The sequence below is a fragment of the Pongo pygmaeus genome, chromosome 17 (assembly GCF_028885625.2).
Source record: "Pongo pygmaeus isolate AG05252 chromosome 17, NHGRI_mPonPyg2-v2.0_pri, whole genome shotgun sequence".
In the NCBI taxonomy this organism is placed as follows: Eukaryota; Metazoa; Chordata; class Mammalia; order Primates; family Hominidae; genus Pongo; species Pongo pygmaeus.
The window spans coordinates 63,160,308-63,177,266 of record NC_072390.2 but is presented as its reverse complement, the minus strand read 5'-3'; the positions used below and the strand labels follow the sequence as shown (position 1 = coordinate 63,177,266).

The 16,959-nt window shown below is 47.4% G+C and overlaps 1 protein-coding gene across 8 annotated transcripts in view; it reads left to right on the top strand.

Annotated features, from left to right (window-relative positions):
- The window catches only part of ZBTB7C (zinc finger and BTB domain containing 7C), a 385,273-nt gene that overhangs the window by 67,353 nt on the left and 300,961 nt on the right, over window positions 1-16,959 (top strand). For 7 of the 8 annotated variants that reach the window (XM_054461071.2, XM_054461072.2, XM_054461069.2 and 4 more), the window contains exon 2: window positions 6,765-6,989. The gene's annotated coding sequence lies outside the window, so the exon portion shown is untranslated. Of the gene's footprint in view, window positions 1-1,571; window positions 1,697-6,764; window positions 6,990-16,959 lie in introns of those variants that run through there. The other variant, XM_054461062.1, reaches the window with a different exon arrangement.

Genomic DNA, 16,959 nt, shown 5'->3' with positions numbered 1-16,959 from the left:
CTGTTGCTATAGTGAGAGGTGATAGCACCAGCCTTCCAAAGCGCTGGACCCTTGGCTTAGAGGAAAAACAGAATCTGGGTTGCTTTATTTTTGGGTTTGACTGAGAAGATTTAATGCACCATTTTGCAGCCTTTGCAACAATGGCAGTTTGTGCTTAAAATCCAGAAAACCTCCATAACAAAGAATAACTGGCGATTTTGAGGAGTGGACATCAGAGAGTATATAGAAGATAAATTTTAAATTACAAAAATGATACAACTTCATCCAGAAAATCCAGAAAATGACAAATAAATAAAAACACATGTCATTACATTACCACAGCACAACCTTCATGGTCCTCATGATTTATCAGCTTTCCTAAACATGCATTTGGCGGCGTTGAAGACATAGTGTCCATATAATTGGTAGTCTGCTTTTTGAGTTAATATGCTATAAGCATTCTTCTGTGTTGCTGCATTATCTCAATAAGCATTATTTTTATTGGTTGGCTAATGTCATAATTTCATAAAACATTCTCCTACTTTTCCTCTTTGTCTCTTGAATCCACACTTGGTCTCCATTATAGCATCTCTGTCTAAATTCTACTCCTTCTCTGTTTTGGATAACTGGCTGGCCTTGTCCCTGTCCCCTTTTTCTTTCCCCCTTTCCCCTTCCCCTCTCCATACACGTGCCAGGACGTCCTCCACCCTGCAGCCTGGCTAATCAGAAGGTGATCCCAGACCAGTGGCATGGGCATCCCCTGGGAGCTTGTTAGCAATGCAGGATCTTGACTTCACCTGGGACCTACTGAACAGCACCTGCATTGTGACAAGATCCCGGGTGATTCATAAGCATGTAGAAGTTTGACAAGCACTGATTTAAAACACACTTCCCGGCCACGTGTGGTGGCTCACGCCTATAATCCCATCACTTTGGGAGGCTGAGGTGGGTGGATCACTTGAGGTCAGGAGTTCAAGACCAGCCTGGCCAACAAGGTGAAACCCTGTCTCTACTAAAAATACAAACATTAGCCAGGTGTGGAGGTGTGTGCCTGTAATCCAGCTACTTGGAAGGCTGAGGCAGGAGAATAGCTTGAACCTGGGAGGTGGAGGTTGCAGTGAGCTGAGATCGCGCCACTGAACTCCAGCCTAGGTGACAGAGTCAGACTCCATCTCAAAAATAAATTTAAATAAATAAATAAATAAAACACATATCCCCATGGCTCCAGGGTAGAAGCCCCACTCCTAGCCAGGTGCATAGCCTGCTGAGTAGAGACCAAAGCAGGCGGGGGAGGGAATACAGAGGGAAGGGGATAGGCCAGTGGGACAATCTGCAGGTGGCAGGCAGCTGTGGGCCAGGAACTTTAGAGAGGTTGGGCAAGAGGAGGGGGCCTGTTAAGGAAGTTCCAAAATCCAGATCCGCAGATGATGCAGATTGAAAACTGGGAGCCCAACAGGCTATTAGGGGAAGGAATGTGGGCGTGGGCAGCACATCTACCACTCCCGACCCACTCCTGTTTCATAGATGAAGAAGCCAGGGCACAGAGAAATTAAGTTGCTTACTCAAGGTCACACAGCTAATACGTGGTGGAGCTGGGATACAAACCTGATTCCAGAGCCCACATTTCTTAACTAGCCGGCAATGCAGCCTCCGGAGTGTGGGCTAAATATCGGAGGAAGAAAGGAATAGAAGGATGTTAAGTTCCTACAATGAGCAAGTACTTTTTTATTTTATTGCGTTTAATATTTACAACAGCCTTTGGGTGTGGGTATTATTACTCTATGTTATAGATGAGGCAGGAATTTGCCCAGGGACAAATTCCTCTCACTGTGCATGGTGGGGACAAACACAGGGCAAATCTTAGATATTTTTCCTCAGTCCTTAAAATTAGGAAATGCTAGGACTAGAATACCTTCTAGAGGGTGCTAGAAGGTACTGTAAAATGATGCAATTATATCTAGTACCTTCTAGTAGTAGAAGGCACCTGGCTTAACATTTAATCTAACTGCATCATTTTACAGTTAAGGAAACTGAGGCCCAGAGAGCTCAAGCAACTTACCTAAGGTTGCACAGCCAGCTGGTTACAGATCCAAGACTGACTGATTCAGTGCTGTTTTCTCGATGCTGGGCTGTGTTTGTACCTGGTGGCCTGAGCGTCCTGGGTCTCCTTGGAGCACTGCCGGGCCAGCCAGCAGGTACTGTCGAGTCACTAAGTCAGTATGAATTCAGCCTTAAGCGTAGGCTGGAGGATGCAAAGGATGAAACTCCAGTAAAAAACAATGAACTTATTTTATATCTGCTTGCTGTTAAAAATCCAGGCAATGTAGAAGTGTGTCCGGAAACACTTGAAAGCACCTCCCTCCCTCCCGGCCCTCCCCATTCCACTCCCCAGGGGTAGCCACTTAACAGCGCTGTCTCCAATGGCTCCTTAATTTTCGTGCCAGCCGTTGGGTTGTGTAGGATCCATGCCACAGCAAGGCTATTTTTAACAAGCATCCTAGGCTTCAGGGGGTTGAGGAGAGGGGAAGAAAAAAATATTCCATTTGTATATTTTTAATCCATACACATTTGAGCAGGCAGTGGCTTTCCCGTCCCTCCTGCCAAGGGTTGTGGGGAATTGATTAGACTTTCTAGGTGCAGGGTAATCCTTTCTCTTCCCCTAACAAGGCTGGAGGGCCAGGGAGGGGTTCTGGCGATGTTTCTGGGGACGATGGCCGTCTCAGCTGGCTGCCTCCCGATCCTGCCTGCCCCCAGCCCTGTCCCTCCTGGCAGCCTTGAAAATCCTGGCTGGGTCTCCTGTGGCAGAGAAGGCCTGGGAACCTGACTCTTTGTGCCAAGCTCATATTTAGAAATGTCTCCAGCCAGACGTTGGCATCAGTCCCACTTGGGCTCTGGGCAGGGGGTGCAGTCACGTGTGCTGCCTTTGAGTGGGCAGCTTCTGAGTGGGCAGTAGCCCACTTTGAATATAAACACAATCCCTTTATGCAGATGAGCTGGCATGGGAACCTGTGCTCCTGGGCACTGGGAGGGGGCAAGCTCTGGTAGAGAGTTGGGAGAGGGAAGAAAGATGTCACAAGGCTTAGACTGGGAAATATGATGTCGGGGGAGGGGTCCCAGCTTCCTGATCCCACCAGCCCCTATCCATTTTCTGCACCTCTTTCCTGGGTGCCCAGGGCACTGTCCCTGCCTGAGCCCCACAATGGCCCTGATAGACCTTTCTTTTCCTTTCTACATCATGCATTCCCCAGTCTGTGGGACGAGAGTGAGGCCTTGGAGGGAGGCCCCCCCCACCCCACGGCAGGGTTTTTCTCCATCTCCCCCTCAACATCTCCAGATCGCACTTGTAAAATGTGGCCCTGGATGTCACCATCTCTGAGGGCTCTTTCAGCATTGACAGTGAATCATTCCACAGTTTCTTGCTCATTTCGTGTTCTTTTCCATGACAGTGCATGATGATGGGTGAATTAGACCAACTGATCCCAGCTTTAAATAGTAGGCCTCTAAGGTAACAAGCGGCATGCTGTAGCCCTGTGAAAACTCTCCTTTCTTTTACAACAGTTCCTTTAAGGAGAGTCATTCACTCATGCCTCAGATATTTAATGAGCACCTACCAAGGGCAGGCCCTGTGCTGTCACCAGCCCTACAGTAGCGAATAAGACCTATCTCGCTGATGGGTGATGGGGTGGGAGCCTGTCCGCTCTCCTCAGATCACACCTCTGCAGGTCTTCCCTGGGGACTGAAGTGGCTTGCTCACTACATTCAGCTCTCTGGAGAGGAGGCTGCTTTTCTGCAGCTAAATCTTCAGAGAGAATCCAAATGCAGCCACAGGCCTTGCCTCCTACAGCCTGAGACTGAGCCAGGGCTACATCCTCAGGCCCCTGGCGGTTCCACCTCTCCTTGTCCTATCCTTCCTTCCTCTGCCCACATCTCCGGGAGAAAAGAGCTCCAAGAAGTAGTCAAGAAGGCTGAACAGATATTTTCTTTGTATCTCCTGGGAACAACGTGATAAATCCAAAATCACAGAATGGATGGATGGATGGGTAAATAAGCAGGTGAGCAAACGAATGAAGAAACAAACAGAAACTCAGTTCCAGCTCCAAGGAACTGAAAATTCAGATGAAAAGAAATGGCTTGTAGAGTGGTGGCACTGTGGTACTGAAGGGGGCCCTTGGGAACAGACTCACCTCCTTCTTTTATGAGAAAGGAACTGCAGGCTCAGAGGAGGGGGGCTGCTGTAATGCCTGTGACAGAGTGCAGAGGTCAGAGGATGGCGAGATCACCCAGGGTGGTGAGACCCAGAACCGAGTGCAAGGCTGCCCTAAGTGTCCCTTGTCTTTGGAAAAAATTGCCTTTTCATATGGTTGGGAGTGGACGGTGCAATTTTTCTTTGAGGGTTAATTGTTTTGCTGACAGCACAGATAATTAGGAATGAGAATCCCGGAGTGAGGGCGACAGCACCATCTGCTGTGAATATGTTTCAACCCCAACTTGCAGGAGAGCTTGGAAGAGCTCCTATCCTCACCCTCCCCACCCCAACAAAAATAAATGTGCTGTAGCTGTTTGCCTCTGGGGCCACAGCTGCCAGGTGACCTGCAGCCAGTGGGGGTGGGATGGTGACTGGCTTCTTAAGGGTGTAGTTTTTTCCCCTTCCGCCATGGCATCTACTGCACATAGCAGGGCTCACTGAAAGTCCCAAGGCTGAACGAGGATCCATGGACAGCCTGGGACAAAGAGCGATGATGCCAAGGGGCAGATTTTCTGTTCTTCCCTGAGCCTGAAGTCTGGAGATCTAGTCTTCTGTTGACTAGAGGTGGGCACGTGGGGCTGCACTGAGCTACATGCCTGCCATTAAGGTTTGAAGTTATTTTCCTGCCAAATTCTATGGATCTGCTACCTACCCTGGGTTTCCTGGCCTTTGGCCTATGTTACTTGTTCCAGAAGGAGGTTGGCCCTGCCTTTCCTTGCTAAGTAGGAATGTCCTAGGTTGTGAGTTTCTCTGTGTCAAGAGAAGAGCTGCTTTGGAATCAAGCAGAGAATCCCATTGTCCAGGAGCAACTGAGATCTTTCGTCAAATGGGCAGACTTCTATGAGTTGTTTTCATTTTTATTATTTAAGAATATATTCTACACGTAGAGTATATGAAATGTATATGTGCCTTTTGGAGATAATAATAGTTGTTTTGCTCATTCGAAGGGGCTTCTAACCTCTGTTGCTTTGCAGAGAAGTGACTTGGAGCCTGAGCTGTAGAGGGCCAAGTTGCTGGGAGGCTCAAGGTCAGCCTAGCCTCTCCCAAAGCAGTGGCTGTTTATCACGGCCAATTTCTTTGTGCCTGAGCTGCTCCTGTTAACTAGGAGCCTCCACATTCTTGTCTTTCTTATTTATCACTCTGTTATCTCTGTGCTTTCTCCTCTTCGACCCTCTTATGAGGGAAGAATCCAAAGGCACGATTGTTCTCCTCTTCTCCCCATCCCCCCATAGCAGGGCAAACAGGCCAATGTCCCTCTCCTCCTACCCATTCCCACTCATCCCCCACCCCTGAGGTGACTTGGAAGGAAGATGAAATTAACCTAGGGCCAGGGAGCTTGCTGGAAAGAATGATAATTGACTGTTTCATTTACTTACTGTGTGATCTTTAGCAAGCTTCTCAACCTCTCTGTGCATCTGTTTCCTAGTCTTTCAAACACCCCTCCACAGAGCTACTGAGAAACTAAATGGATCCCCAATGGATGCAAAAGCAGCTTGAAGAGTCTAATCATTATATATGTGTCCCCTCCTTCTTTTGCCACTCTCACTCCTATCCCTGGGGCTTCCTCTTGTCTGCAATACTGGGTGTCCTGATGGATGTTCTTCGTCTGCCACAGTCTCTTCTCAGCAACGGCCCACTGAGGCCTGGAGGAGCCCAAGGTTGGGGTGGAGCTGAGAGTCACAGCCAGGTGGGCACCCCAGGAGCCTACTCCTTTCACCCCCAAGAGCTGGAGGCTGTGCCTGGTCAGAGATGCAGGGCTGTAGCCAGCTTGGACTTGTCTGGAGATGGGCAGACCTCCAGGCTGGGGCAGGATGCTTCAGCCAGAAGCACTTTGTCCCTCCTGACAGAGCATAAGCCACAATCTTGGCTATGAAATGTGATAGCTCTGTGGAGCCGGTGTCTCTGTTCCTCATCCCAGCAAGGTTTGTGTTTCCACTTTTGTCTCTCACTCTGGAATGAAGAACTATGAAAAGATGTTCATCATCAGCCATAGGTGGGGTGTCCTACCTGGAGCCCCGCCTCCCCCCCCACAAACTACAGAACACCAGAAGCCTTGCTTGGGAGACCTGGGATAGAAGAGTTAAGGAATGTTCCACATAAACGTGTCCTTGCACTTCTGTGTACATCTCACATGCGAGAACATGCGTTTCCTCTCTCTTTCCTGGGGTGATGGAACAGTGTGAGGTTCTGTTGGTCAGTCTAGGCTAAACTCTGAACGATGGCTAGGGTTGGGATGCAGGATTAGAAGGTGAGTCTTTCAGGCAGATGAAATGAAATATGCTGAGGTAAGAAAGGAATGAAGGGCATGTGTGTGCATGTGTGTGCGGTGTGTGTGTGTGTTGAGGCCTGGGCCTGGGTTGGTGGGCAGGACACTGTCAGTGAAAACCCTGGATGAGATCGAGTTGGTATAGTCATGAAGAATTGCAGGCCCTAATAATAAAGAGAAAGAGAAGGATGGCTAGAATTTTCAAGAACAGCTAAAACCTGGACATGTGTTTCTGGCTCTGGTAGGTGATGGAGCACTCTGTTCTTCCTGCAGATCCCCTCTGAGCAGCTGGGAGCTCAGAAGCTCTCTCCAACCCTGAGGAGTGGGTCAGCCACAAGAGCAAGAAGTGATGGCGTGGAGTCCACCCAGGGCCTGAGGCATGAGCAGAATCCACGCCCATTAGACCTGGAGCCTGGGCGTTTGGGGCTGCACTGCTGGGGAGATCCAAGAAGAATCAATGCTTTGGCCCCTGGTGACATGTACACAGTGTAATGACAGGTAATGAACCCGAAGCTCGTCTATCCTTTATGAATGATATGGCAGGTATGAGAATATATCAGCTTGCAGTAAGCATAAAATGTCAACCCGTGGGAAGATAACTATGCAAACAAAGCACACTAAGACCTGATAAGATGATAGATGGATGCTTTATAGTTATTAGTTTCTGCCCCATGTGCTTGCTGGAGCCAAGCACCGGAAGATTTAGCATTAGATGGGTTCACTTCTTATGCCTTATGGGAAGGCCTGATGCCTTTATGGACGTAGCATGTTGTATTTGAGGAACTCAGAGTAACAAATCAAGAAGTCATTATTCCCCATCAGCTTCTGTGGGAAACAAGGAGTTCATGCCAGTGGAGAAACAGAGGCAGCGAGAAGTGAAGAAGCTCTTTCATGGTGTCCATGATGTGTGAGGAATAGACCTGGAGACCTCAGTGGTTGGGAAGCCTTTAGGTCTGGTTCAGATATGTCAAATGACAGATGTGGTGATGGATGAGTCCTGCTTGTTAAAAACAAAAGGCTTTTTGTCTTCCCATTCTTTCAAGAATGCTCAGGCAATTAGCAGATGATCAAAGGTGGATGAGGTAATGAGTAGGGGTCTGGAGAGGACAGTAGAGGCCTATCAGATACCTTGGGTCTAGCAGTTGATTCAGGGAAGTCAGCCAAGCCTGGAAGCATCAAGCAAGTCTCTAGGGCCTAGAAGGCAAGGCCTTGAGACTAGAAGGACGGGGGCCAGCCAGTAGGCTGGAGACCCCAAAGGTGGGTTCTGATCCAATGGCACAGCCTGTTCCCATGGATTTTCTGGTCTTTGCTGTGTGCGTCATATGAGGTACCACCTTGGCAACTTCCACCTTGGGGAAAATGGTAGGCTGGGGTGGAGGCAAAAATAGCCTGGGGCCTTGGGAAACTGACCAGGGCAAGGGGAGAAGGGCCAGTGGCCTGGGGCAGGAGGCCCAAGAGGGTGTGGTAAATTCCTTTTCAGTACAGGCCAGTGTCAGGGTCCCCAGGGTCAGAGCCAAGGCATGGGGAGGGGCAGAACATTAGGACTTCTGGGTGGCCTTGTTCTAAATTAGGCAGAAAGGATAAGTTGAAGAAGGAATCTAGAAAGCTGAGCCCAGCTCTAGGAAGTGGATCAACCAAAGGCGCTGGGTGGGCTCAGAACTGGACTCATGTCTATATAAGGAAATGGAGGAAGAATTGAGCTCCAGGGTCTCTGGCAAGGGGTAGTCAGGGACTGGCTATGACTGGAGGGGCTGAGCTAGGGAGCTGGCTTAAATATCACCTGTATGTACTGGCCCTAGGCTATCCCCAGATGCCACCTCTCAGTGGGGCAAGTGGTCTGTACTTCTTGGACTTGGCTGGGGATCTGGGCAGGGCTGAAGCTGGGGAGCATCATGGGGGACTGGGTAGGGGCAGAAAATATCCAATCCTGGAGGTAGATGGGTGAGGACTTTCAAGTTTGTAGTCTTAGGAGGCTAATGGGCAACATGCCTCCTGATGAAGGCCAGAAAGAGCCAAGGACTGGGTCTGTCAAACGCTCTTCTCCTATGTTACCAATGTTTACTGATTACCTGTTGTGCACCGAGCACTGTGCTCAGTGCCAGAAATGCAGAGAATGAGCTGCGGTTTGCTTCCAGGGGAGGGATTGTGGAGCCTGGTCCAGGCCTCTGGAGGCTTCAAGCTTCTATCTTCAAAAACAGGGATGATACTATCTCACTCATAGACTAGTGGGGAGAATTAAATAAAATAAAACATGTAACACACTTAGGACAGCAGCCGGCACCATAATAAGTGATCGGTGCATTTAGCTTGTTTCCATGATTCTGCTTTTGGAGAAGCTCACAGTCTGGCAGGGTTGAGAGCCAGGAAGGCTGGGAGAAGTGCCTTCTAACTTCCAGGGATTCTGACTGCTAACAGGGTTGGGGGCCTGGGCTTTGAAAACTGGTTATCAGAATTTCTCTGGCCACAGAAAATGTGGTTTTAGGTGGACCCTACCACTCGGAAATGGTGACTGCATTTAAGTGCTTTGGCAGTTGCTGGGCACACAGAAAGACTGGAGGCAGGAGGGGTGGGTCCAGGAATTTAGAGAAGTGTTGAGAAAAGAGGACATTCTCCGAATGCTTGGAGAGTCTTGACTCCTTGTCTTCCAACTCAAGGGGAGGGGTGTGCAAGAAGCCAAGGCAAGACTTGTGACCTGGAGTGAGGTGGCCCAATAGCCACTGGGGCGGGCTTCAGATGCAAGCCACGTGTGTCATTTTAAATGTGGTAGTAGCAGCATTTAAAAAAGTAACAATAAGCGAGTGAAATTGATTTTAATGATATATTTCATTTAACTCAGTAGGTCTAACATAATATTTTAACATGTAATCAGCATACAAATTATGAATGAGATATTTTACATTCTTTTCATACAAAGTCTTTGAAGTCTACAGTGTATTCTGTACTTATAGCACCATCTCAGTTTGGACCAGCCACGTTTCAAGTTGGCTAGTGGCAACTGTGTTGGATAGCACCAATCTAGACTCTAGAATATCTTGCCAAGGAGCACCCAGGGGCCAGGGGTATCCTGAGCTAGACGTCAGGATTTACTATGAAATGTCTATAATGAATCCCTGGGGACATTCTCTTGAATAATAAGAGTTGTCTTGAATCACTTATTCTAGATGGTGACTTCTGTTCTCTGGAACCAGCCCTGACTCCAGGTCTCAGCAACTGGGTTCAGGACTGTGCCACTTGCTGGGTCTGAGACCTTCAGGTGGTTCCTGAAGGTCTCTGAGCCTCAGAAGCTTCCCTGAAATTGGAACTAATAAATTCTATCTTGCTAGGTAACTATGAAGACTAAATAAAATAATGAATAATTGCTCTGTGACACCAATTTCAAGAAATAATTCTTTTTATTTTCCTAAATCAAATAAAAACAAATTTGGGTTTTCCTATTGGCTAAGTTTGGCAGAAAGTTTCCTAACTGGCATTTCTGTAGTTCTGTCTCCACTCTCCCTTTGCATGAGAACCGGGCCGCTTTGCAGGCCAGCACAAATGGGGAGGGGTGAGGCCTGGGCCTTAGTCCCTGGTGGTGACAGCTGCCTATGGTGGCCCCTTTATCCAGACCTGTGTGGTCAGCTGGAGGAGGGAGGCTCCTGCAGCCAGCTGGTGCTCTATCTATGCCAGCTCTGCCACAGGGGAAGCTGGAGTGCCCAGGCCACCATCTCTAGGGGGCCAACAGCACCCAGGCACTGCACTCCAGTGGAGTGAGAGTTGCCAGCCACTCCAGGTCCCAAGTCATCCCACCTCTCTTGGGATCCAACCCAGGGATCCTTCTCTAAAAGCTCCATGTCCTTCATCCCTCTGTCTCCTGCCTCCCAGCCTCAGTCTTTGAAACAAAGGCCTGTTCCTACCTTACCATGTCCCCTTGCTTTTCCCAGAAAGAAAAATTCAGATAACTTCCCCTTAGGGTAGGGAGTTCAGATGTTATTGTCACAAAATATGGCTGTTCTTTTTGGGACTGGAGGGAGTACACATTTTATTGTCCTGTGAATGGCAGCTCTGGCCACTGGTCCCCAACAACAGCAGAAAGCAGTAATCGTTACATAGAGTTACTGACCTGGCACCCTGACACATGTAGCTGGCACCTGGCTGGTGGCCACAAGGCCAGATTCCCCTATGCCCAGCCCCATCTGAAGAATGAGTTAAATAGCTCCTGCCTTCTGGGTTTTTTCTGAGCCTCAAATGAGATAGTGTATGTGAATGTCCTTTATAAAGTTATCAAATGTTATTGAGACTCTTAGTTCCCTACCTGGGAGTGTTTTCTGGTCTGGGAGCTGGGTTTGAGGCTGCAGATTTGATTTAAAAGATGCCACTTCTCTTGGCATCTCATGGCAGATGGTGCTTACCATAGGACTCAACTAGGTGTTCTCATGAGGTTCTCCCCCTAGGTGCTGTATCCCCCGGGGTGAGTGCCTCTGAATTAACCCCTTGCTTCCTGTTCTCCTTTGGGAGAGGGGAAGGATCTGGGTGTTGGTGGCAGCAGTAGGTTTCCCTGACATCTTTACTTTCCCTCAGCCTGTTATGTGTGTGGGGTCTCTAGCCAATCCTCCTGAGTTTGGAATCCACCTAAATTATTGTGAAAGCTCATAATCCATCCTTCCTGGGACTTGGGAGAATGCCATGGATCTAAGTAAGTCCTGTAGGTCCTCCTCGCCTCCCTGGCTTGGGTCTGGTGAGGATTCTGTGATAGGGAATGGGGGCTCCAGGCAAATCCCATGTCGTCTGGGCCTGGCATGGAGGAAGTAGGATCAGGAGGTGCAGGTGGGTGACATGAAGACTAACTGGGCTTAAGCTGCACTGGAATCAGGGCAAAGTCTGCAGGATAAATGGAAATTCTCTGGTCGTGGGCATTGAGACAGTGTTTTCAAGGTTGAGTCCACATTTGACTGTGTGTGGTTGGGTTAATGGGCCTTTGATGCTCGCCGCAGTGGTATTTGGGTCACTCGTGTTGCTGCCTGCCTCTCTAGACTGGAGAGCCCCCGCCCCCTTTAGCAGCTGGCTGCCGCTTCCTGCTGGCTCTCCTGGGCCCCAAGCTCTCAAGGCTGTCACGAATCCTAAAAGAGTCCTTCAAACCAGTGTCACTGTGACTTAACATCTATTTCAAAAGATGATCTATGGCACATTTGAGGGACAATGCAGAGGGGGGTGTTACAGACTCAAGCACATTTGGATAAGGTTATTGACCTGGCTTTTTCTTAGTTTGCTATGTGACCCAGTGCAGTTCTTTTAAGTTCCCCAGACCTTAATGTTCTCCTCTATTAAATGGGCATGAGAGTCTGTACTGCAATGATTTAATCCTGTTTCCAGGTGTACATGCACTCTAAAAGTAAAAGGCGCTGTGGATCTTACTTGGTAAAGATTTGAGAGAATTATGGCAACACTCTTTCCTCACCGAGTCTAGCAGTGTATAAATTCTGTTTCTTTAAAATTAGTCTCTTTATTGCTTCCTGGGAGCCCAGGGGGAACAGCTTCTGCTGTATCACCTTAAGTTTTGCAGCAGGGAGAGGAAGAAAGCTACATTGCCCTTGACTGATAACCTTCATATGAGTATTTAACAATTTTAATTTCTCATGATTCTTCTGATAAAAATAGTACCCGACTAAAAACAAATACATTTGTATTTTCCATCTCCTTAATTAGTTTCTAATTTGGGGGTTCTTATTAGCTTAAAATCATCTTGCTGAAATGGTCCTTGGATAAAAAAAAAGTGAAAACCACAATCAATTCTAGAGAGATCTTACTATTTAATTATGCTGATTGGAGCACTAGAGACCCCTGGTAAAACGAACCTCTGAAAATAAGCTTGATTTGTGTAATTTGGTTTTTAAAAATTTGAGATGCATATTTATCATGTTCGACTATGTGTTGTTGTTCTCCTTGAGATTCTGACTTGTCTTGTAAGAGATGAGGGGAGGAAGCCATGGACTGTTGAGACCCTGGGACTTTAGCTAAGCCCATGGAGTCACTGGTAGGGGCTGGCCTGGAGGGAATACGAGGTCCCTGGCTTGCCTGGTAATTGGAAAATGGCTTTTCTTAAAACAAACAAACAACCAACCAAAAAAACAAAAGCAAAGGAGAGGTAAAAGGTCACCAAAAAACAGACTAGGAAAGGGTAAACTGATAGAATTTTGGAACTGAATGGTAGGAGAGCATCTTCCATGAAATCCTAGAAAATTAGCAAATCCTGGGTTATAGATGTATTTAGAACCAAATTCTAGAATATAATATAACTTTGGAGACACTGGGAAGACCTAGTTGCTCAAAAAGATGTGCCTCCCGCCATCCAAACCCCCAAATCAATTTATGCTTTGCTACAAGTGGGACAGCCAGCTGCCATGTGAAAGGGAGGACACTGCACCGACCATAATGTTTTCTTGCCATGAAGCTGAAGCTAATGCTCATGAAGTGATAGCTCTAACCACCAATTTATACAAGAGCCAAGGACTTATGGAAGGCCCTCACCAAGTTCGGACCAGGGGGTAGCTTCCCAGGACCAGTAACCTTATTTCTTTCTCTAAAGTGACTGATGTTCAGGGGGAAAAGGGGATGGGGAGGAGGGAATTGTTATAGACTGAGAGAATCTTAATAGATGCACCAACCAAATGCAATCTATGAGTCTTGTTTGAATCCTGATTCAAGCCAACCCACTGTAGAAGGATATATTAGAGAGAATCGGGTTAAATATTAAGGAATTAGTGTTAATTTTTTAGGATGTGTAATGCTGTGCCAGTGTTATATACTGAAGTAAATTCAGACAACATGATATGATGTCTAGAATTTTCTTTAAAATATTGCAGAAAAAAATTTCAGAATAAAAGATTTTAGTGAACAACATACACAAACATTTTGTGTCTGTTTGAACATTTCAGTGATTAAAAAAAGAAGTGGAAATGTTCCTACTAGCTGGCTGAGCCCTGAAATTTCACCAGTAGAGCTTTGTTCATCTAGCTTAAGCCTTTCTACGCCAATAATGTACAGCTTGTCCTGGGAGCATGGTTTACCCTTCGGGAAAGTGACAGTACAGAAGAACATTTCCTCAGTATAGAATACGGTAGGGTCACATGCAAAAAGATTTCAGGGTAAGGCAAGTCTGGAGAAGGCTGCACTGAACTAAGCCAAAGAGATTTCTTCAGAGCCTTGGTGACGCTAATATACACTGTACCTCTTGGGCGGGGATGGGCTATCGTAATGCAGTGTGCCCCAAAATTATTTGTTATGTGCTTCAAAGGAAATAGAAACTTTGAGTCCCTCCAAGGAAAATCAGAATAAAGTTAGAATCCTGGGTTCCAGAACTGTTTCTGGTTACTCACTAGTCATTGGGCAGCCACTCAGATTCCATGCTGCACGAGCCTCAGTTTTTCTATCTGTAAAATGAACTTAATATCACTTGCTGCCTACCTCACAAGAATGTGACATGGCTTTGTATAGCATAAAGCCCAAGATCGAAGGATAAGTTGTGGGATTATTATTTGGTAGCATTTTCTGAGACTTTGGTCCACAAACATTTCTTGGCAGCTCATGCAGCATGGCTGTGTCTGCAAGGTGCCGTCTAAGACACAGAGGTGGGAAGTCAAGTTCCCTGTCCTTTGGGAACTCATGATGGAATTGGGGAAGCAATGAAAATACACAGGAATGGGGGCCAGCAAAGCCGTCTGGCCCCCGGGACAAATGAGTGATTCAGGTTCAGAGGAAAGGGGGATCACTCTTGGCTGGGGTGGTGTGCAAAGGCCACCTGGAGGAGGGAACCCTTGACCTGAAAGTCTGGGGCAGATTTAGATGGGCTCTCCCTTTGTTGGTTATGGATCACTCGGTTGGAACACTGCCCTTGCCTCCACACGCCCACATTCTGCAGCTGAGCACATAAACCTTGTTTGGATTTCGGTGCTATCTGACTTGGGGGCCCAAGTCCTCCCTGTCCGGAGCTGGGGTAGATGCTCCCCCTGCCCAGCCCTCACAGTCACTCCCATCTTCTCTTCCATTCTGTCTCCACCCCCTTTTCTTCTTCCCACCAGGACCCAACAAGGCTGGGATTACTCATCCTGCCCACACTCACTCAGTCCTGCCCTCTCTTTTCAGTTTTTTTTTTTTTTAAATACAGAAACCACTGGGACAAAGCAACAAAATATGACTCAGACACCCAAGCCTTCATGTGGAAATGTTTGTCATCATTATCATCATCATCATCATCATCATCATCATCATATCACTCCTTAGGGCAGTGAGAGATGACAAACTCTAATGGAAACATTGGAAAAGGCTGGCAGTGGTGACTTGAGTGGAGGTGAGGGGATCTGAGGCACACCATGAAGCTGGCCCGGTTTCTTCGGTGCAGAGAGCTATTTGGGGGCACTGACTCGCCTCACTGAGTGTGCATGGAGTTATTCAGGATGTGAACAGCAGACATGAGCTCATGCTACCTAAAAGTCCACATCACCCTTTAATTTGCACAGCAGAAATGAAAGAGAAGGCCCTAGAAAAGGATGGCACTGTGGTGGAGACCTCAACAAGGTACATCCCATGCCCAGGTGCCCTGCTCTGGGCCATGCCAGGATTTAAAGACATGCTGGGGCATGCCCTGTCCTCAAGAGCCCTAGACAGAGCTTAGCTCCCTCTGAGTTGTTAGAAGGCTAGGCCTAAGCTATTGCCAGTACTGATATTTTGGGAAAGGACTTACTCAGTGCCTGGCACAGAGTTGACCCCCACTGTGGACTTGCGCAGCAACCACAGAACCTCACCTTTGAGCTCAGAGAGCCCTGATGTTGAGTTCTGGCTCTGCCACTTGGGGAAGGTGACACGGTCTCCCTGAGCCTTGCTGTCCGCAAGTGTAACATGGGGAAAGCAAATCTCCCTCCCGGGATTGTTGTAGGTGCAAAATGAGATGACATGGACAGTTCTTGATGCAGTGAGCCCTCAACAACTTTTAGTTTTTGTCCCTCCCCACTCTGCCACTGAGGAATAATAAGACATGGGGCAAGATGCACTGAGCCTCAGCTTCCTTATCTATTAAATGGAAATAGATTGCCTGTCTTACTGACACTAAGGCGAGAGTTTAATGGACAGTGTCGGTACAAACACTTCAAGGAGTACAAAGAGTCAAACACTAAAGATGCACATATGTGTATTCATATGTACAAACCCATATACACAAACTGCACCCGGAAGACAAAAATCTCAGGGTGGAAAAATGTGTTTGCATTTTGTAGTGCAGGTGGTCTGGGAGGGCGACAGGTCAGCACCAACTCTGGACTGGCTTGGGTTGTATTTCGGTTGTTTTACTTCCTCAGAGGTTGTTTAGTTTCCTTTCCTTCTGCAGCCCCTCAGCAGAGTGTGGCATGTGGGCAGCAGCAGCGCCTAGCTCTGCCTGTCAGCTTTGCACGCCCCTGAACATGTCACTAATCACTTCTGCAGACACAAAAATGAAGGTTAAAAGGTACCAGCAACAGGGCACAGGGGATCCAACAGGATGATGAGTTAAAGCCTTTCTGCGTTGCAAAGTGGTGGTCAAATGGAAGAGGCCGCTGGGCCTTCCAAGCTCAGTGGAATAAGAGGTTTAATAACACTTGTTAATTGATCAATGTATGCCCTGCCATTTTGGTTGCCTTTTGAGGAGATGGTGGTGATTATTTTTATATTAGAGAGAGACTTCTTAAAGAAGCCTTCTCTGATCCTGTGTTGCTTTTATGACTCAGAGAATACATCTTCTCCCAGCCCTGGTGGATAACAGTCAGGTGGCCACTGGGACTGAGACCAGCCATCCATTTACCCACTTATTCTAATTAGTTTTGTAACTCAGCACTCACTCTGGGCTTTGATTTACGGTTAATGGTTCATCTTTAAATGAACACTTGTCTGGAATCTTCCATCAGTCAATGGCTGACTTTTAGGAAGTGGTGGTATTGACCTGGCGGCCATGTAGTGAGTCCTGGAAAGTGAAATTTAATTTTTATTTTGTAGGGCGGGGGCAGTATTTCCACTGCTTTTTCCCTACCAGGCACATCAAGAACCCTCCTCCCCTAAAAATACACTCATTTTAAGGCTACGTGGTATATGGAAAGAGTACAAGACTGTGAGTCAGGAGATAGGCATTCCAGCCCAGCTTTGCCATGAACTCACTGTGTACTGCCAACCACGCGACCTCCCTGGGCCCCAGGTTCCCATCTGATGGATGGGGCAGGATTGGGAGGGGGGGTTCCTCCCCTGAGCCTCTGACTTACTTTGGACATCATTTGGGCCAGCCCAACCAGGTATATAGTAGGTATGCAGTAAATTTGAAAGATCTTTGTTCAAATTACAAAAATAATAACTGCTTTGTATCAGAAAAAAATAACAACATAGAAGTATTTAACTTCTATGAGAGAGCGAAGGAACTTGTGATACCACCCCTCATCACCACAGATCATCACTATCTACAATTTAGGGAATTGCT